Source organism: Mycteria americana, unplaced genomic scaffold, assembly GCF_035582795.1.
Source record: "Mycteria americana isolate JAX WOST 10 ecotype Jacksonville Zoo and Gardens unplaced genomic scaffold, USCA_MyAme_1.0 Scaffold_42, whole genome shotgun sequence".
In the NCBI taxonomy this organism is placed as follows: Eukaryota; Metazoa; Chordata; class Aves; order Ciconiiformes; family Ciconiidae; genus Mycteria; species Mycteria americana.
This window is the reverse complement of record NW_027445629.1, coordinates 1,648,359-1,668,851: the sequence shown is the minus strand read 5'-3', so window position 1 is coordinate 1,668,851 and position 20,493 is coordinate 1,648,359. Positions and strand designations below refer to the sequence as shown.

Below are 20,493 nucleotides of genomic sequence, written 5' to 3'. Positions count from 1 at the left end.
TAAAGCTGGAGTTCTGGGGAAACTGTGTCTCTGGGCTCTGTCCCCAGGGTTCATCTCCCTGTCCCCTAACAAGAGGTAGCCGTCCCATTTTGGAAAGAGGAAAGATGCCCTTCTCATCCTCATGGCAGTGGCCCAGGGAGACCTGCGGACAGAGGGCGGGACTGACTGTGGATGTCCCAGGCACATCTGGCACATCCACCAGCACCGGTGCCATTGCTGCTTCTCCCACCCCCACCGAGCCCTCCGGTAAAGCCGTGGCCCCTTGATGTCATGGCTGCAGTAGAGGAAGAGGCAATGGCAGGAGGCACTGAGGCCACTGACCGAGGGGGGGAACCTGTGGAAGGGGGGGCAGAGGGGTGAGAGGCTGCCGGAGGGGTCCCCTGTGGTGTGATGGGTTCCCCAGTGGGGTGCCCAGGGGGATCTCCGATGTCCCCTGGTCTCACCGCGACGTGGAGGTGGACCAAGTTGACGGCACGTGGCTGCTGGCCCTGCAGCTGCAGCCCAGCAGGGTCCCGTCCCGCGTCGGCACCAGCGAGTGGTTGAGGCTGCACCAGATGAAGTGAGGGCAGGGCGGGCAGGGGACCTGCCGAGTGGGGACACTGAGGACAGTGACGGGGACAGGGAGGACAGGGGTTGGGACAGGGGTGAGGACAGGGCACCTGTGGGGACAAGGCGCCTGTGGGGAAAGGGATGGGGACGGGGCACCTGTAGGGGTGACACTGGGGACAGGGATAGGGACAAGGCACCTGTGGGGACAGGGACAGGGACAGGACACCTTTAGAGACAGTCACAGGGACCTGCTCTGGCAACCCAGCACTTCAGCACCTTCAGCATCCCCGAGCCCCGGGCACTCCCAGCATCCTCCCAGCAGTTTTTGCACAGGGGTTCAGCAAGCCCAGGTGAGCGTCCCTGACCTTGCCTGGGTGACGCGTGCCCAGTAAATCCAATTTCCAGTGAATTTCGCAAATACTTGGGGCCATCTCTCCCGTTTCACCTCCTAGAAACAAGTCTCCTCCCTGATTTGCAACCCCATCCTGCCAGCACAGCAGCTCACCCCGTGGGGAGCACCCCAAAATGTGTGTGCCAGCAAGCAGAAATGTGCTGCAGAAATGTGTGTGCCAGCAAGACGGGAGGAGAGGCAGGAGCAGGCAGATGGGTGGGGTTGTCTCTTACATGGAAATGGTCATCTCTGTAGGTAGATGCTGCATGTGTTTGTACAGATGCTGGAGACACTAGAAGCTGTAATGCCAATGTAGAAGGGCAGCTTGGCATGAGGATCGTACTGTACCTCTCATAACCAAGGAGATTTGTGCTCATTTGTTATTGTCATGCTAGAGGAATTTCCCAGGCTTGATATCTGGTGTGAAACTACAGGGACCCTCCAGTTTTTCAGGTCTGGTGAAATGATCCTATGTATCCAGGTTGCTGCCTGAGTCTGAGAGTTTCCCTCCATGCTCACTAAATTTCTTGCAGGCAGTTAACGACGTGGGAGGGAGAAATGCCATTCAGGCTGTATTGGATCTGTGCAAGGGTGTACAGCTGCTGCAGAACCTGCACGTTCAATGGCCCCAGGAGCCCCCGAGAGCTGTCCCAAGGAGTGCTGGTCGCACCGCAGCCCCGCCTGCAGGCTGCCCGGTAGGCATGTCAGCGGGCACTCCCACCCTCCCCTCCACCCCCCGCTCCACCTTCTTGCGCGTCTCACTTTGGAGACAAATCTTCTACACCGATCTGAACTGCCACATCATTTATTCCCTCGCCTTCCCCCCACCCTTTTCTTCTTTTTCATTTTTGTCCTTCCTTTTCTGCTCTGCTGTCAGTTGAGGCTTTCCGGTTTTGCCATCTTCCCGTGAACCTGCACTCGATAAATGCAGGTGTACGCTGGGTTTCCCCAGTTGCTCTTCACAAGAAGCTTGATATATGAAAAGGCTCTGCGAAGCGGCGCGTTCTGTGAAGAAAAGCGGGAGAAGGAAGCGGAGGCGTTAAGAGTGACAGTGCAATCAAGGTCTCTCCCCCTGCCAGCCCTGTTCCTGCTCAGGAACAAGCTCCCAAAAGTGGGTGGGAGCAGCTGTGGACACGTGAGGCTCCCTGCTGGTACCGGGGCTGCTGGGGAGGCTGGGGACACGGGGAGGGGGAAGGCAGCTGGCATCCTCTGCATGCCAGCCCGGCTGGGGCTGCATCTCTCTTCCCTCTGCCCCTTTTCCTCTGCTGCTTGCTCCCTGCTAACAGAGAGGCTGGGGAGGTGCTCCTATGCGTGGGGCAGCTGGTGTGCAACCCCACCATGCTCCCGCTCTCCGCTCTGCCTGCCTTCCTCCTGGCAGGCGTGAGAGCACCGGCAGAGAAGGGGCATGCTATGCGGGGAGGAGAGGGCACTGTCCAGCTTGCCAGCAGGCCACAGGATGGAGCGACGGTGCTGCCCGATGGCTTTCGCCACCAGGCGTCCCTGTTTCTCCACGGCACAAAGGCGTTGCTTTGGTGGGGTGGCCGCGTGTGCAGCTGGCTCTGCTGAAGGCAGCGGCTGCAGCCAGGGATCTCTCAGGACTCGTGCTCCCACGCGCGCGACCCTGCCCTTGCTATCCTTTTGCTACCGCCACCGCGCGCTACTCAGCCCTCCCAACCCCGCCAGGTCTCTCTCAGCGGTGGTCCGGGCCCCTGTGCCCGGGGAGAAAGCATTCACGCTCTTCCTCCCATGGACGTGCAGGCAAAGCTCTTCCGCTCCCTGGCATCTTGCTCCCGTGCATGGACCGTACCTTCAGCGGGAAGGTCTGAATGGCCTCTTTTGCCACGTCATACATGAACGTCCCAAGGAGAGCTTCCTCTTCCCCGTCCGCATCCACTCCCTCAGGGGTAAAGCACAAGGAGAGCAGCTCAGACTCGGCCCGCCAAAGAGGGAACGTACGCGCTGGATCAGCCCTGTTATCTACCCAGCCTCTCCTGGGGCTCTAGCAGTAGTCTAGAGCTGGTTAGGGTGGAGCTCAGTCTCCGCCTTGAGTTTTGGTCAAGAACCCTGAGGTGCTTTGGCCAGAATAAGTAAGTCTTGAGAAGGATGAAGCGTCTAGAGCCCTTGAAGTACCCCGCTAGGGCACGGCAGCGCTCAGGAGAGAGCAGGACACGAACCTCAGAGGGTGTGCAAAAGCAAGCAAGTCCCTGTCATGGCTTTCCCCCCGGGCCAGATCCCCGCCAGAAGCACCCAGCAGAGACTTACAAAGACGGCGATGTCTCTGGGGGCGCTGAAGTCGGTCCCAAACGGAGAGACGTCTTTGGAGGTGTGCTGCACAGTGAGGGCAGTCAGATGGACTCGTGCTGGCAACCTGATGACCGCCTGGCCCCGACGCCCTTGTAAAGGCCAGCAGTTTCCTGGGGAAACATCCGGCTGCAACCAGAACGCGAGAGCAATGACATGTGAGAGAGCGTTGAGGCCAACACAGCTGCTCATGTAGCTTGAAGCATAGGCGCCGGTGTGTCTGTGGGGTCTGTTTCAGCTTGAGAATGAGGCACGCGTGAGGGAATGGACAGGAGCAGGAGGCCGCCTTCCCTGCCTGACAAAGGGGGTGCTCAGTATTACAGAACAGAGGAGAGTACCGGTTATGAAACCATCCGAGTCAGGGCCTTACAGAAACACCTCTCTGCCCAGTGGCTCTGCAGTGCACTGTTCCTCCCACCCCCCCGCAAAGGCACCGTTAGGGATGAGCGTGGAAACGGGGTCACCAGGGAGAAAGTCTTTCACCCAGCTGTGACAGAGGACCGTGGGCAAGATGCAGCAGTTCCGCTCAGTTCAGCTCTGTTCCCCTCCTGAGGGGAACCACTGATTTCTAGCAAGCCCAGCCCTGCGTTCGAGCTTTGGTTTCAGGAACTGTGATCAACACTGTGGGCTTGAGCCACGCCGCTGGACTGAGGGGAGAGCCCCTGAGGTCGGTCCCCAACTTCACAGGAAGGAAGGAAAGAAGGAAACCAGCACTGATGATTTCTGCTACGATACCTGCAAAATAGTATCAGGAGGGTTGGCAGTGCAAAAGAACCGTAAAACCCAGCAGCTCCAGTTCTCTTTGCCGTCGTAGGTCTCGGAAGTTCTCTGCGTGTCAATGGTGGCACCTGCAAGGAGGGGAGAGCAGATGACTGCGAGAGGCCACAGACTAGGAGGACCTGGTGCTCAGACACTATTTCTGACGCCGCCGGCCAGCTCCACGTCTGTCAGTCCTGTCCTCGTCAGCACGCGGTGGGGGTGCCCAGCTGCACAGGGCAATGACGGCACCCAGGTGCCTGCTGACTGCTTCTCTCACAGGGCCGCGAGGAGAAGGTCTGAGGGTGCTGGGAGACAGCAGGCGCCCACGTGAATGACAGCAGACCAAAGCTGAGGGCTTGCTGCGTGGGCAGCAAAGGATGAGCCAGCCACTCTGCCACAGCCTTGCTCTTGGACCCCGTGAAGCATTTAAGCTCCCCCACTTTGGAAAGCAGCGCCTGGAGCCCAGCCTCCTTTGGGGAGTGCTACAGACAAGCGCAGGGCAAGGAGACTGGGCTGCTTGCGTCCGTACCGGAGCTTTTCAGGGCCCAGTCAGACATCTCGACGTAGACTTCCGAAGCCATCTCGGACACGGCCTGGTTCACTTCCTGAACTTCCTGGGAAAGCCATGAGCGAACACAGAAAAGGACCACATCAGCGGGCAGTTCAGCGTGGCTACTAGCGCCCGGAGAGGCAAAGGGTCAGTGTCAGAAACGCGAGGCAAGCCTCGTCCACAGAGCTGAGAGACTCTCTGCTGCTGGCATGAGCCACGAGGACTGACGAAGGGTATCTGTGGCCACGGCCATGGCCACGGCCCCGAGGTGGGTTGACAAGGGTCCCCACATCCTCCTCCCCACCCTCCACGCTCTCCAGGTCAGCCGGGAGACGGGCTCAGGCCCTGCCAGCCATGGCTGGCCCCGTGAGCGTGCCTGGGTCTCTCCACTGCCTCAGGGGCCCGGCCAGAGCAGCCGGCACGCCAAGGGAAGGATGTCGGGAGTCCTCCGCTGCCTGAAGCGGCCCCATCAAACTGGGCCCGGAGAAGGGCCTGCGCAGCGCAGAAGCTCACCCAGCAAGGCTCTGGCAAAGGCTGGCTTGCTGCGCTCAGCAGTCTGAGCCCACCACTAATGCCAAGGAGTGCTTTCTCAGGGGTTCTGCCCAGCCACGCCTCCTTCCCCAAAATGCACGGTCACCTTCGCACTGCTGATCTGCGCCCTCAGTTGAGCCACCTCCTCCAGCAGAAGCTGCATCTTTTGGGTCTGCTCTGCCAGCAAAGCGTGCACATTCCTGCAGGCACAGGAAAGCGGGTCTTGTCAGAGAGCGGCCCATCCTCTCTGCGGAGCGTCTGAGCTCAGCAAGGAGGAGAGACACGTGTGCTTTCCCTGCTTTGCGAGTGCTTCCCTTCCTCACCAGGCTGAGCAAAAGGCAAAGGCAGGAGGGAAGTACGGGAGCCCTGGCTGCTGGGAAAACGAGTGCAGGTAGCACGAGGTCGGCTGACGCTTCTGCACAGACCCAGTTCCAGCTCGGGAAACATCCCTTACCTCAGGGTCTCCGGTTCTGCCGCAAACGCGCATGTCAGCTCCTGAAAGGGAAGAACACTCCCTTAGAGTATCCACTACCGGAGCTGCCGGGGCTTCCCAGGAGAGGCTTCCCTAGGAAGGCACGGCAAACCCTGCTGCTTCTTTGGGTCACCCTGCGTGGAAGCAGAAGAGCCCGTGATTTATGCAGCCACGCTGTCAGCAACGCTCCCTTGCAGGAGGTGCCTGTCCCACAAGAGTCACCGACCTCTATCAGTCCCTTTGCCCGCAATGTCCGCACTGGCAGGGAGGTCCCGCAGTAAACACCAGCTGCAATTCACATCACCAAGAGACAGTTATTTGACTAGGGTTGCTAGTGATCCTGCAGGCGCGTTGTCTCCTCCCTGTTGCCTCGGGGGTGGGGCAGCAGGTTAGCTGAGGAGGTGGGGAACATGGGGTGCAGAGAGAGAGAGAGGACATGCCTCTGACCGGGAGCCATCACCCCAGGCTTCAGGGGGCTGCGCAGCCGTGACCTTCAGGTGTGCTCGGTGCCCCAGAGCTCGTCCCCATTTCCCCTCACTGCTTCAGTGAGCACCGAGACCAGGCTGCATGGGCTAGGAGAGGTACCTCTCCATTGGTCCCCCTGCACGGCCCCTCCGGGAATCCCCGGTTAAGGCTTGGAAATACATACGCCCTTCTCTTGCAGACTGGCAGACTGAGCAAGCCTTTTGGTCCAGTGGCCAGAGCAGCAGCACGGCTGGGAGACTACCGCTCGTGCTGGTAGTCCGAAAGCAAGTCCCAGTCAAGGACATAGGCAGGAAGCACTTGGGCCACGGGAGTTCCCACACATACGGGCCAAAAGGGAAAGCTGGCATCCGGCACAGCCAGGCTGTCGCGCTCAGATGCTTGCTCGTGCAAACTCACCAAGAGCCACTGGGAGCAACAAGAAGATGACTTTCAAGAACCTCTTCCTCTGCGGGGCCATCCTTTGCCTGAAAAAGAGGGAGTCCAGTGGCTGTCAGTGAGCCAAGTCCTTCCTGAGCAAACCCCTTCACAGGTGGATTTCCGTTTTCAGGCCAAAAAGCCACTGTTTTGGAAGCCTGCCGCTGACAGAGAGCTGGCAGAGCAGGGCCCAGGAGGAACACAATGTCTCTCCACACCGTTCAACACTGCCGGCAGCTCTTCCGCAAAGGAAGGGCTCCAGGAGCGCCTTCCGAAAGGGAATAAAAATAATCGCAGGAAGTAAGGAGGTCAAGCAAATGAAGACTGCTTTTCAGAGTCTTTCTGGTGTGGACCTTGCTCTCTCTCTTTTGGCTGAGAAAGCAGGCCTGTTCTCACTTGCGATCACACAGATCTCTCTTAGGGGTGTTTCTCCGCACGGCTGGGAAGCGCAGGAGCCTTGCCTGGCTTTCCTCCCAGAGCCCGCCCAGACCTGCGCGGTCTCTTGCCAGAGCTGGGGAAAACCTTTCCCCTGCGGAGGCGTGGCTCTGCACCCGAGCGTCTGGCTATGCGGCAGTTTGTCCTACCGCGGCCAAAGTTTGGGCCTCCGGCAAGTGCGTGGGAGTGAGACTGCCGAGGGGCTTTGCTCTTGGTTCTCCCTGGGAATGGCCACAGCACGAGCAGCGCCCGAGCATAGGCGGCCAAGCGGGAGCGCTGGGCAGCTGGCTGGGCAACACCCCCTGCTCTCCCCTTTGCTTGCACTGGCCCTCAGACATCTCCGTTCTCCCCCTGTCCGCAGCAGAAACACGTAGTACGTACACGGCGAAGACGCACGTGCTCAGCAGACGTGTCCACAGGGAGGCAAGGGCACCTGCCGGCTGGCCAGCAAGGCTGAAGACTGTCCCTGGGCAAAGAAACCGGAGAAAAGTTAGGCCTGTCTCTTGAGGTCTCTTCTCTAGGATGCCCAGCCACGCGTCTTTCGGCTCCCTGCAGGGAGGCGGGCACCGAGCCCTACGCACTCCCTCCCTGGGGCGAAGAGCAGGGCAGCCTGCACTTCTCCTGCCACTTGTGACATTTGGCCAGAGCTCTGGCACAGTGCAGCTCTCCGACTTCACCCCCGAGGACTTCACAGCAAGCAGCAGTGCTGAGCTTACTTGCAGTTTCTGTGGCCTTCTTGCACCACTTTGCAAGCCCTTGAGTGGCTGAGCTGGGAGTGAACTGCGAAAAGGGTGTCACCAGCTCCACCTCCGTGCAGAGGCTCCTGTGGGAGGGAAAAGAGAGATGCCGGTTGCCCACCGTCGCCATGCTGTGTGAGCGGAGGCCCTTGCCAGCGGTCGTCCTGGGCAAGCTTCCCAGGGGACGTGCCAGCTGCAGCGAGAGAGGGCAGCACAGCTGGGCTGCTTCCAGGGCCCCCCCCTCTACTTTCCCCATCCTTTGCTTTACAGGCCTGCAGTGGGAGAAGAGGAAGCAAGCTGGCAGCAGCAGTCCCCCGCCACGGGAAGGCCACCCGCCAGCGCAGCCCGATTCTCACCCCATGCCTCCCTGCTCCCTGGCACCAGCCTGCCCCTCGGCAGGCACCTCTCGGTGGCCGTTCGCGGAGGAGGCACAGGCTGCTGTCCCCCACCGTGGCCGCCCACCTCTTCCCTGGGCGCTGGCGGTCTCCCGACCCCTCTCCTCCCCGCACAGCTGCTCCCCTCAGCCAGGCAGGACCGCGCCTCAACGTCCAGAGGGGCCCAGTCTCAGGCCCCAGGGGCTTGGCCTCCCCGTGCAGCAAAAGCTCCCCGTGCAGCAGGGCTGGGCTCCGACCCCTGCAGCACGAGGCTACCGCCTCCCCAGAAGCCCAGGCTGCACACTGGCTTTTGGCCGGGAGAGCAAGCCAGGCTTTCAGCCGAGACCCTTCCCCACAGAAGGGGGAGGGGGGGCTTCTCAAGCCACCGGGCTCTTCTTCAGAAGCCTCTGTCAGCTTCCCCATGCTGCTCCACGCCCCACTGGCCGTGTTAGGCCGCGTCCCTGCTACCACCCCAACCTGACGCCCCGGGCAGGAGCAGCCTGCTTCATACCTGCTCGTTTGGCAGCGGCTCGGCCCCGCTGCCTCCCCTGCCGGCTGTTGGTCGGCCGTGTTCTCCAAGGAGACATTTGAGGCCCTTTGGCGTCTTCTCTGGGGTGCCTTTCTCCTCGCCATCTCTGGCCAAAGGCAGGCTCCCCGCTCAGCTCTTCCCCCTCAGCCCCAGCAGTGTGGCCTGCCCAGGCAAAAGCAGCTCCGGCAGCAGCCCCACGCTTCCCCCGCAGCAGGAGCGCGCCTGCCCAGGGCAACAGCCACACGGCAGCTGTGGGCTCCTTGCCCGCGCGCCACAGGGCTGTGCGGGCGGCCAGCTCTGACCTCATAGTGGCGGCTCTGACGTCACAATGGGGCTCCCCAGGGCTGAGCAGGGCGGGGACGCCCTGTGGGCTTCCCTGGGGCAACACGGCTGCCACGCGCCCGGGCACAAACGGAGCCCCAGCAGAGAGTAGTGAGCTCTAGAACGGGGACGTTGATGGGGTGAGGAATGGGGTTTCCGACAGGCCAGTCAGACAGGCTCTCCACACCCATTTTATGGAAAGTATGGGTTAATCAACAAACGCACAGCCGGGTTGCCGCAAAGATGCTAGCCCAAATTGTTCCATCCGCTCCTCCGGCCCCACTATCGGGAAAGTAACGGAGGAGCTCCCAACCCCCGGCCCCAGGAGCCCCCGAGAGCTGTCCCAAGGAGTGCTGGTCGCACCGCAGCCCCGCCTGCAGGCTGCCCGGTAGGCATGTCAGCGGGCACTCCCACCCTCCCCTCCACCCCCCGCTCCACCTTCTTGCGCGTCTCACTTTGGAGACAAATCTTCTACACCGATCTGAACTGCCACATCATTTATTCCCTCGCCTTCCCCCCGCCCTTTTCTTCTTTTTCATTTTTGTCCTTCCTTTTCTGCTCTGCTGTCAGTTGAGGCTTTCTGGTTTTGCCATCTTCCCGTGAACCTGCACTCGATAAATGCAGGTGTACGCTGGGTTTCCCCAGTTGCTCTTCACAAGAAGAAGAGTCTCTTCTTCTTGAAGGCAGCGGCTGCAGCCAGGGATCTCTCAGGATTCGTGCTCCCACGGGCGCGTCCCTGCCCTTGCTATCCTTTTGCTACCACCACCGCGTGCTACTCAGCCCTCCCAACCCTGCCAGATCTCTCTCGGCAGTGGTCCTGGCCCACTTCTGCAGGTGCTTAGTTGTTACGGGTGGCTGTCTAGCTGATAAGGCAGGTGCAGGAGCGAGGCTTATGCTGTTGTGCTTGTGCTGTCCCAGTTGGCTGAGGTGCTGACATGGCAGACCGGGAACTTGTCTTTTGCTGCTCTTTTGATGTCACTCTTGGCTGTGTACCTTGTTTGGCAGGTGCAGGACCATGGCTTTTGCAGCTGTTTTTATACCATTGCTTGCTTCATCACTGACAGGGCACGCAAGGGGACTCGGCTTCTGCAGGTGCTTGTGATGTCACGGGTGGCTGTCTAGCTTACATGGAAGGCACAGCAACCAGGCTTATACTGCTGTTTTTATGTCACTGATGACTTTGTATGTCATATGGCAAGCGTAGGAACCTGGATTGTACAGCTGTTTATGTCACTGCTAGCTTAATACCTCATAGGACAGCCACCTCTGGGAGGTGGATTAAAGTTATCGCTTTGCTGTACTGTGTAATGCTGGCTTATGGTATGATAAAATTCTTGTTCGTGAAATTGTACTCAGCACTGCTGTCATCCCCATACTTTGGGAGCCATCTCACGGAAACTATTAATAATTACACCTTTTACCTCTTCTCCTCAGAACCATTCTACAGGGGAGACCCCTTCCTTCACCTTTCCCTTTTCCTCCAGGCTGATTACAATAGCTCTTGAGAATTTTGAATATCCTTGGGTTGTTCATACAAGCATGTTCCTACTGCTATGTCTCCTGAATGTGTTTCAGGCCTTGTTTAAGGTTAAACAACTATTTGAGAATACCATCCAGAGATCTGCCCCAAGGCTGGAAAGGTATGAGTGGCAGGGTGTGTGGGATAGTATGGGCGGTGGGCGGTGGGCACCTCCAGTGTTTTGGAACTTCACTCCTGAACAGGTGCAGTATCCTGAAAAACGAGTAAAATATTTGGAAGAAGTATGCTGTCACCCTGGCAATTCTAGAGAGACACTGCACTGTGCTGGGGCCTGGCCCATGCCTACCGAGCCCTGTTCAACACTATTCAGTACCCTCAAGGGGAAGAGAAGGTCTCTGGATCTGACGACAAAGTGACAGTCACTGCAGCTACTCCAACCCCTGTGACAGGCACTGTGGCTACTCCAACCCCCCCCATGACAAGCACTGTCGTTTCTCCAATCCCCGCGACAGGCACTGTGGCTGAACCAGGGAACCAACCTGTGCCCGTATCAGTCACCCCTATACACAAGAAGAAATCCTGGAAGGAAAGTCAGCTCGTTTAGAAAGGATTGATGAAAAAGCAAGGCCATCACAAGGGGAGGAAGAGGAAGAGGAAGAACTCATAAATGAGAGGGAAACCACCCGATCCCTATCCCTGAGTGAGCTGTGAGATATGCAAAAAGATTCCAGCCATCGTCCAGGTGAGCACATTGTCACCTGGCTGCTCCGATGCTGGGACAACGGGGCCAGCATCTTCTGCTCAAGGGAGAGGATCTTCTGCTCATTCTTCTGCTCAAGGGAGAGGATATAGAGGGTACACACCATGGGGCACCCTGTGGTTTTACCTGTGTGACCACAGAGAGGATATGAGGAAATGGGATGGAAAACCGACCTCAACCCTAGAGGCACGGGTACGTGAGTCGCAAGGAAAAACAATCACCAAAGGGGGTTCTTCCAGGAAGATTAGTGCTCCAGTTTCCAGTGGGCAGTTCCCCAGACAGAGTAAAAGGGCTGATCTTACTCCTGATTTTAATGAAGAAACTCCTGGCTCGTCTTTACAGGAAGTGGTTAACGAATACTACGACCAGGACTAGAGGGGCCCTGCCTCCAGCCAGGAGGAGGAAAGGGACAACTGGGTGTACTGAACTGTGTGGATTCGATGGCTGGCACATCAGACCCACAGAAGTATAACGCTTTAGTGGACACTGGTGCACACTGTACCCTAATGCCATCAAGCTATACAGGGGCAGAATCTATCCGTATTTCTGGAGTGATAGGGGCATGCCAACAGCTAACTGTATTGGAGGCCAAAGTGAGCCTAACTGGGAATGAGTGGCAAAAGCCCCCCATTGTGATTGGCCCAGAGGCTCCGTGCATCCTTCGCATAGACTACCTCAGGAGAGGGTATTTCAAGGATGCAAAACGGTACTGGTGGGCTTTTGGTACGGCTGCCTTGGAGATGGAGGAAATTAAACAGCTGTCCACCTTGCCCGGTCTCTTGGAGGACCCTTCTGCTGTGAGGTTGCTGAGGGTCAAAGAACAACAGGTGCCTATCTCCAGCACAACGGTGCACCAGCGGCAATATCGCACTGAGTCTCCCCGATTCCTATCCACAAGCTGATTCATCGACTGGAGAGCCAAGAAATGATCAGTAAGACTCGTTCACCTTTTAACAGTCCCATATGGCCAGTGCAACAGTCTAATGGAGAGTGGAGACTAACAGCAGACTCTCGTGGCCTGAATGAAGTCACGCCGCCGCTGAGTGCTGCCGTGCCCGACATGCTGGAACTTCAGTACGAACTGAAGTCAAAAGCAGCCAAATGGTATGCTACACCTGATATTGCTAATGCGTTTTTCTCACTCCCTTTGGCAGCAGAGTGCAGGCCACAGTTTGCTTTCACTTCGAGGGGCGTCCAGTACACTTGGAATCGATTGCCCCAGGGGTGGAAACACAGACCTGCCATTTGCCATGGACTGATCCAGACGGCACTGGAACAGGGTAAAGCTCCAGAACATCTGCAATATATTGAGGACATAATTGTGTGAGGCAATACAGCAGAAGAAGTTTTTGAGAAAGGGAAGAAAATAGTCCAAATCCTCCTGAAAGCCGGTGCACACATAGGTTGTGTGCACTGGACCTCATCTGGATCTTTGGGTGACCGCACATCATCCAGGTCACCATAAATCACTTCCAACACGGCTAATTCCCTCAGGTACTGGATACCTCTCTCCATGGTGGTCCATTTCCCGGGGCGATATACAACATCTTCCTTGAAGGGATATCTTCCCTTCATAGCTGACAGGAGTTGCCTCCAGAGGCTGAGGGCTGGTGCCCCTTTTCCAATCGCTTTGTCAATGCCCCCTTCCCTAGAAATGGATCCCAGCTGCTTGGCTTCCTTACCCTCTAATTCCAGGCTACTGGCCCCACTATCCCAGCATCAGAGCAGCCAGGTGACAATATGCTCGCCTGGACGATGGCTGAAATCTTTTTGCATATCTCGCAGCTCACTCAGGGATAGGGATCGGGTGGTTTCCGTCTCGTTTACAAGTTCTTCCTCTTCCTCTTCCTCTTCCTCTTCCTCTTCCTCTTCCTCTTCCTCTCCCTGTGATGGCCCTGCTCTTTCATCTTCCCTTTCTAAACGAGCTGACTTTCGCTTCCAGGATTTCTTCTTATGTATAGGGGCGACTGATACTGACATGGGTTGATTCCCTGGTTGAATCGCATCATCTGTCGCAGGGGGGACTGGTGTGACTGCAGTGCTTGTAAGAGTTGTCCGGAGCAGCCGCAGTGCCTGTCGCAGGGGGAATTGGAGCAGCCGCAGTGCCTGTCGCAGGGGTAATCGGAGCAGCTGCAGTGCCTGTCGCAGGGGGAATCGGAGCAGCCGCAGTGCCTGTTGCAGGGGGAATCGGAGTAGCCGCAGTGCCTGTCGCAGCGGGGGCTGCAGTAGCCGCAGTGCCTGTCATTTTGTCACCAGATCCTTGAGGGTTCTGGATAGTGTTGAACAGGGCTCGGTAGGCATGGGCCAGACCCCAGCACATTGCAGTGATTTGTGTCTCTCTAGAATTGGCAGGGTGACGACATACTTTTTCCAAATATTCTACTAATTTTTCAGGATTCTGCACTTGTTCAGGAGTGAAGTTCCAAAACACTGGAGGTGCCCAATAACTTAGGCATTTGCCCATGCTATCCCACACACCCTGCCACTCATAACTATCCGGCCTTGGGGCAGATCTCTGGATGATATTCTTAAATTGCTTACTAATCTTGGACAAGATCAAAACAGTATACCCAAGTAATACCAATAGAATTATCTTAACTACCCAAGGATGTTCAAGATACTGAAAAGTTACTGTAATGAAGGAGGAAGCATTGTAGAAGAAAGTAGTGAAGGTACAATTCTGCATTTCCTCCATAAAAAACCTCTCAGAGGAAGAGGTAAAATTGCGAATTTTCTCCATAAGGTGATACCCAACATACAATAACGGTTTCAGTACAGCACTTAGATACCAAAATAAACCCAAGGTCACTGTTTTAATAACAAATCTCACAGGCAAAACATCACCAATTAAAGCAGAGCACAGCAAACTGCAAAAACCAACACCGATCTTTAACATGTACAGCAAAAAAATGAGCATGGTGCAGATCAGGTAAACCAATGCTAAGAACAGATGGATCAATATCACATCCAACAACTACCAACAGATCTAAATTCCTTAATACGCTCTGGTTAATCTGTTATTATCTCAAACCCTTCGTGCCCCACGTTGGGCGCCAAAAAGGACTGTCGTGGTTTAGCCCCAGCCGGCAGCTAAGCACCACGCAGCCGCTCACTCACTCCCCCCTGGTGGGATGGGGGAGAGAATCGGAAGAGCAAAAGTAAGAAAACTCGTGGGTTGAGATAAGAACAGTTTAGTAATTGGAACAAAATAATAGTAATAATAATAACGAATTGTAATGAGAATGAAAACAACAAGAGAGAGAGAGAAGAACAAAAATCAAGGGAGGGAAAAGAGAAAACAAAAAAGCGATACAACTGCTCACCACCCACCAACCGACACCCAGCCAGTCCCCAAGCAGCGACCGCTACCCCCCGGCCAGCTCCCCCCAGTTTATATACTGGGCATGACATCATATGGTATGGAATAGCCCCTTGGTCAGTTTGGATCAACAATCCTGGCTGTGCCCCCTCCCATTTCTTGCGCACCTGGCAATGCATGGGAAGCTGAGAAAGTCCTTGACTAGTGTAAACACTGCTTAGCGACAGCCAAAACATCAGCGTGTTATCAATATTATTCTCATACTAAAATCCAAAACACAGCACTATACCAGCTACTAGGAAGAAAATTATCCCAGCCAAAACCAGGACACTACAGAGAGGAAGGACTTTTGCAATGCAATGTATTCATGAAAGGAAAGAATGAAATGAAACAATGAAATGACTGAATGCAGAGAAAGAATGAAATGAAATGAAAAGAAATTCAACAAAATGAAACAATGAAATGAAACGAAATGAAAGAATGAAATGAAAAGAGGAAATGAAATAATGGAATGTATTGAAATGAAATGAAATGCAATGAATGAAATGAAAAAATGAAATTAAATGAAAAGAAACAATGAAATGAAATAATGCAAGAAATGAAAGTATGAAATGAAAGAATGGAATGAATGAATGAATGAAAGAAATGAAAGAATGAAATTAAATGAAACAATGAAATGAAATGAAAGAATGAAGTGAAAGAATGTAATGGAGGAATGAAATGAAATAAAATAAAATGAAGCAATGAAATGACATGAAATTAAATTAAATTAAATGAACGAATGACATGAAAAATGAAATAATGAAATGAAATAATGAAATAAAAGAATGAAACAATGAAAGTATAAGAAAAGAATTATTTCATTTCATTTCATTCTTTCATATCATTTCATTTATTCTATTTCATTCTTTCAGTTCAGTTCAGTTCATTCTTTCATTTAATTTTATTTCATGATTTTATATTATTATTTCATTTCATTTCATAGTTGCATTTCAGTCTTTCATTATTGCATTATTTCATTTCATTGTGTAATTATGTAATTATTTCATGTAATGAAATGAACATGACATGAATGAAATTAAAGGAAATAATGAAATGAAATATAATTAAATGAAATGAAAAGATAGATTGAAATGAAATTAAATGAAGAAGGCAAGGGCAAGGGTGGGAAAGGGAAAGGGAAAGGGACGAATAAATAAAATTAATGAAATTTAATCAAAGAATGAAATTAAATGAAATGAAATAATGAAAGAAAGTATAAAATGAAATTACATGAATCAGAAGACTGGTATGAAATGTAATGAAATGAAATATAATGAAAGAATGAAATGAAATGCAATTCAATGAAAAGAAATAATGAAAAAAGATAAAATGAAGTGAAAGAATGAAATGAATGCAATGAAATGATAGAAGGAAATTCAATGAAAGAAAAAAATTAAGTGAAATGAAATAATTATATCAAATGAAATTAAAAGAAATAATGAAAAGAAATTAAAACATGAAATTAACTGCACTATAAAGAAATAATGAAATAAAACGAATGAAAGAAATGAAACAAGGAAATGAAATTAAGAAATGCAATGCAGGCAAGAGGGCAAAGGGGGAAGGGAAGGGAAGGGAAGGGAAGGGAAGGGAAGGGAAGGGAAGGGAAGGGAAGGGAAGGGAAGGGAAGGGAAGGGAAGGGAAGGAAAGGAAAGGAAAGGAAAGGAAAGGAAAGGAAAGGAAAGGAAAGGAAAGGAAAGGAAAGGAAAGGAAAGGAAAGGAAAGGAAAGGAAAGGAAAGGAAAGGAAAGGAAAGGAAAGGAAAGGAAAGGAAAGGAAAGGAAAGATAAGATTAAGTGAAATTAAAAAATGAAATCAAATCAAATTTCAGTAAGAATTAACTGAAGTGAAATGAAATGAAGAAATGAAGTGCAAAAATGAAATAAAAAAGTAAATGAAAAAATGAAATAAAAAAATGAAATAAAAAAATGCACTGAAATGAAATGCACTGAGATGAAATATTGAAATAAAACGCATGAATAAAATGAATTAATGAAATGAAAAAATCAAATTAAATGAAGAAATGAAATGAAATGAAAGGAAATTATAAAAGGCAATGAAATAAAAGAATGAAATTAAATGAACTGAAAAAATGAAATGAAATCTCATGAAAGAATGAAATGAAAAGGACTGAAATGAAATAATGAAATAATATGAAATGAAAGCAATTAAATCAAACAAGGAAATGTAACAAAAAAATAAGTGAAATTAAAGAATTCAATCAAATGAAATGCAAAGAATGAAATGAAATGAAAGAATTACATGAAATGACATAAAAAAATGAAAGACTGAAATGAAAGATTGAAATGAAATTAAAGAATGCGATAAAATAAAAGAATAAAATGAAATGGAATGAAATGGAATGAAATGGAATGAAGTGAAATAATACATGAAATGGACTGAAATAAATTCATAAAATAAAATGAATGAATGAAATGAAATGAAATGAAATGAAATGAAAGAATAAAATGAAATGATTGAAAAGAAATTAAAGAATGAAATTAAGTGAAATTAAATGAACAAAATGAAATGTAAGAGTAAAATGAAATGAAATGGATTGACATAATTAAATGAAGTGAAATAAAGAATGAAATGAAATGAAATGAAATGAAATGAAATGAAGGAATGATTTTAAATGAAGGATTGAAATGAAAGAAGGAAGTGAAAGAATGAAATTAAATGAAATAAATGAAATGAAATTAAAGAATAAATAGAACGAATCTAATGAAAGAATGAAATGAAATTAAGATTTGAAATGAAATGAAATTAAATTAAATTAATTGTTGACATGAAATGAAAGAATGAAATTAAATGAAGTGAAAGAATTAAATGAAGCTAAATGAAAGAATGAAATTAAATGAAAGAATGAAATTAAATGACAAAATGAAATGAAATAAAAGAATGAAATTAAATGAAATGAAAGAATGAAATTAAATGACAAAATAAAATGAAAAGAAATGACATAGAATTAAATGAAATTAAATGAAAGAATTAAATGAAACAGAATAAAAGAATGCAATGAAATGAAATGAAGAATGAATTTAAATTAAATGAAAGAATGAAATGTAATGAAACAAGGAAATTAACTGAATGAATGAAATGAAATGAAATGAAATGAAATGAAATGAAATGAAGTGAAATTAAATGAAAGAATGACGTGAAACGAAAGGAAATGAAAGAATGAAAGGAAATGATAGAATGAAGTGAGAGACCCAAATGAAGGAAAATAAAATGAAATGAGAGAATTAAACGAAATGAAAAGAATGAAGGAAATGAAATGAAATTAAAAATACGTGAAATCAGAAAATTAAATCAAATGAAAAGAAAGAATGAAATGAAATATGAAGTGAAACAATGAAATGAAAATGAAATGAAAGGAAATGAAAGGAAATAAAATGAAAGGAAATGAAAGGAAATGAAAGGAAATTAAATAATGAAAGGAAAATAATAATAATAATAATAACAACAATAACAATAACAATAATAATAATAATAATAATAATAATAATAATAATAACAACAACAACAACAACCATAGAGCCTTTCTTACCTCCAGATCTCGCATGACCTTGTCCATGGAATCTCCTGAATTCTGTTTGTAAGCAACTGCCGGTTTGACAGCATCACTGAAGAGCTGATGAGAAGGAGAATGCTTGTCACTCCAAGTGAGGGGCGCTGGGTTTCTGTCACAGACGGAAACTGTTCCCACACCCCAAGAGAAAAACAGCCCAAACCTCTGCAATGACCTATGGCTACCAGGGCCTGACAAGTACCAAACAGATGTACCAGCCCACTGCCTGCCCTCCCTGCCTGCCACAGTCTCCGTGTCCTTGGGCTGTACAGGGTCTCACGGATGCTGAGCCAAACAGCTGTGTTTTACCTTCACTGCCTTGGTGCCATCTGCAGCAGACACAAAGTAAAAGGGCAAACTGCACTGCGGGCAAAGCTGAAGCTTTTCTGGGTCACCTTCATATCGGCTGGGGGCAAAGAAAGGAGAAGTGGTCAGTAAGACATCGCCGTCGGCCAGATGCCAACATCTGCAGGAGTGGTGGAACAGATGGAGACCAGAGCCCGGCTTCGCTGTCAAGGCCTCCTCGCTGCAGGACAAGGCCAGGAGAGTCCTCCCCAAAAGCTACAGGGTTTTAAACGCAACAGCACCAGCAAACCGCTGACAGGAAGACGCAGAAAGAAAAGAGTTCTTGCTGGTCCATCCGCGGTGCTTGACTAAATTACAGGTGGATTCTATAATACAAATAACACATTAAAAAAAAATTAACAGAAGATTACTCCAGGGAGTGTGCCATTTTCTACTGCTGCAACAGATTTGTTATTTTTAATTTTTTTCTTACAGCACATATATACACAGGAATTTCTACCATAAATGGAAGTAATCCCTGACGAGACTAATCATCACCACACGTTATTGTAACCAGTCATTACTCCCAGGTAGAATACTCACTGACTTCTCATTATGCAAATTCATGAATTATGCAAATTACATGCAAAAAATTCTCCGCAACACACACCCCTCCTCAAACACCCTCAGACATCAGCAGCCCCACCCACCCCATCCAAACCAATCACAAACAGAAACGGACACAACCAAGAAAACAAATATGAAAGAAACCCAACACACGCTGTCACAAACCCAACCCCATCCCACAACTGAAACAGCCACCACACAGAAAAGCGAATAAAAACACCCTACAGCCCAAAAACCCACAATCAAACAAAAAAAACATACAGGACACAAGGGGTTCAGACTGAAATCCACCACTTAAAAAAAAAAAACTATCACAGCAAAAGCCTCCAGCACAGCTGGAGGACTTCAGAACCACAGAGACTGACTTCCGGGTAACAGACGACACAAGGGAACCAAGCCCTCTAGGGTCCTAAAAGTAGTCTCTATGGTCCGGAAGTCCTCCACCATTGTTGGAGGACTTCCGGACCATAGAGACTAACTTCCGGATCACAGAGTGCAATGCAGAACTCACTCTCTTTTCAGCACAAACCCGAAACACAGCCCCATCCAAGCTACTGTGAGGAAATTTATCCCAGCAAAAAACAGTACACAGGTGCAGGAGTTGCAAGTTGGGAGTTGTGAATTAGTGAACTGTGAGTTAGAAACCCCATGGATTAAGTGGTGAACGAGTGACTTTACGTCTGAGACGAGTCTCTACAAAGGGGATGGAGCCCGTGTTTGCTGTGTTTGTTTGTTTTCTTCCCTAACGAGCTCATAAACTGGAGTTGCATTTAGAGAGTCTGTTGTGCTGTAGATGCGAGAGGCCTGGCTGGGATGGGCAGAGAAGAGAGGCTCTCTCATGGGATGTGGTGCAGCAAACAGGGGATGCCCCTGAGCTGTGCAGGGAGCACAAAACACTGAGCTGGCACTGAAAAGCTGGAGTTAAGGAAAAAAGATAAAGCTGGAGTTCTGGGGAAACTGTGTCTCTGGGCTCTGTCCCCAGGGTTCATCTCCCTGTCCCCTAACAAGAGGTAGCCGTCCCATTTTGGAAAGAGGAAAGATGCCCTTCTCATCCTCATGGCAGTGGCCCAGGGAGACCTGCGGACAGAGGGCGGGACTGACTGTGGATGTCCCAGGCACATCTGGCACATCCACCAGCACCGGTGCCATTGCTGCTTCTCCCACCCCCACCGAGCCCTCCGGTAAAGCCGTGGCCCCTTGATGTCATGGCTGCAGTAGAGGAAGAGGCAATGGCAGGAGGCACTGAGGCCACTGACCGAGGGGGGGAACCTGTGGAAGGGGGGGCAGAGGGGTGAGAGGCTGCCGGAGGGGTCCCCTGTGGTGTGATGGGTTCCCCAGTGGGGTGCCCAGGGGGATCTCCGATGTCCCCTGGTCTCACCGCGACGTGGAGGTGGACCAAGTTGACGGCACGTGGCTGCTGGCCCTGCAGCTGCAGCCCAGCAGGGTCCCGTCCCGCGTCGGCACCAGCGAGTGGTTGAGGCTGCACCAGATGAAGTGAGGGCAGGGCGGGCAGGGGACCTGCCGAGTGGGGACACTGAGGACAGTGACGGGGACAGGGAGG

At 50.9% G+C, this 20,493-nt stretch overlaps 1 long non-coding RNA gene across 1 annotated transcript; it reads right to left on the bottom strand.

The window, feature by feature from the left end:
• Positions 1 to 1,811: 1,811 nt before the first annotated feature.
• On the bottom strand, positions 1,812 to 18,373 carry LOC142403686 (uncharacterized). Its single transcript, XR_012773674.1, has 3 exons — positions 18,330 to 18,373; positions 18,000 to 18,083; positions 1,812 to 1,945 (listed from the first exon to the last, which is right to left on the bottom strand). It is a non-coding gene; the product is annotated as an uncharacterized LOC142403686 (long non-coding RNA).
• Between the last annotated feature and the right edge of the window lie 2,120 nt (positions 18,374 to 20,493).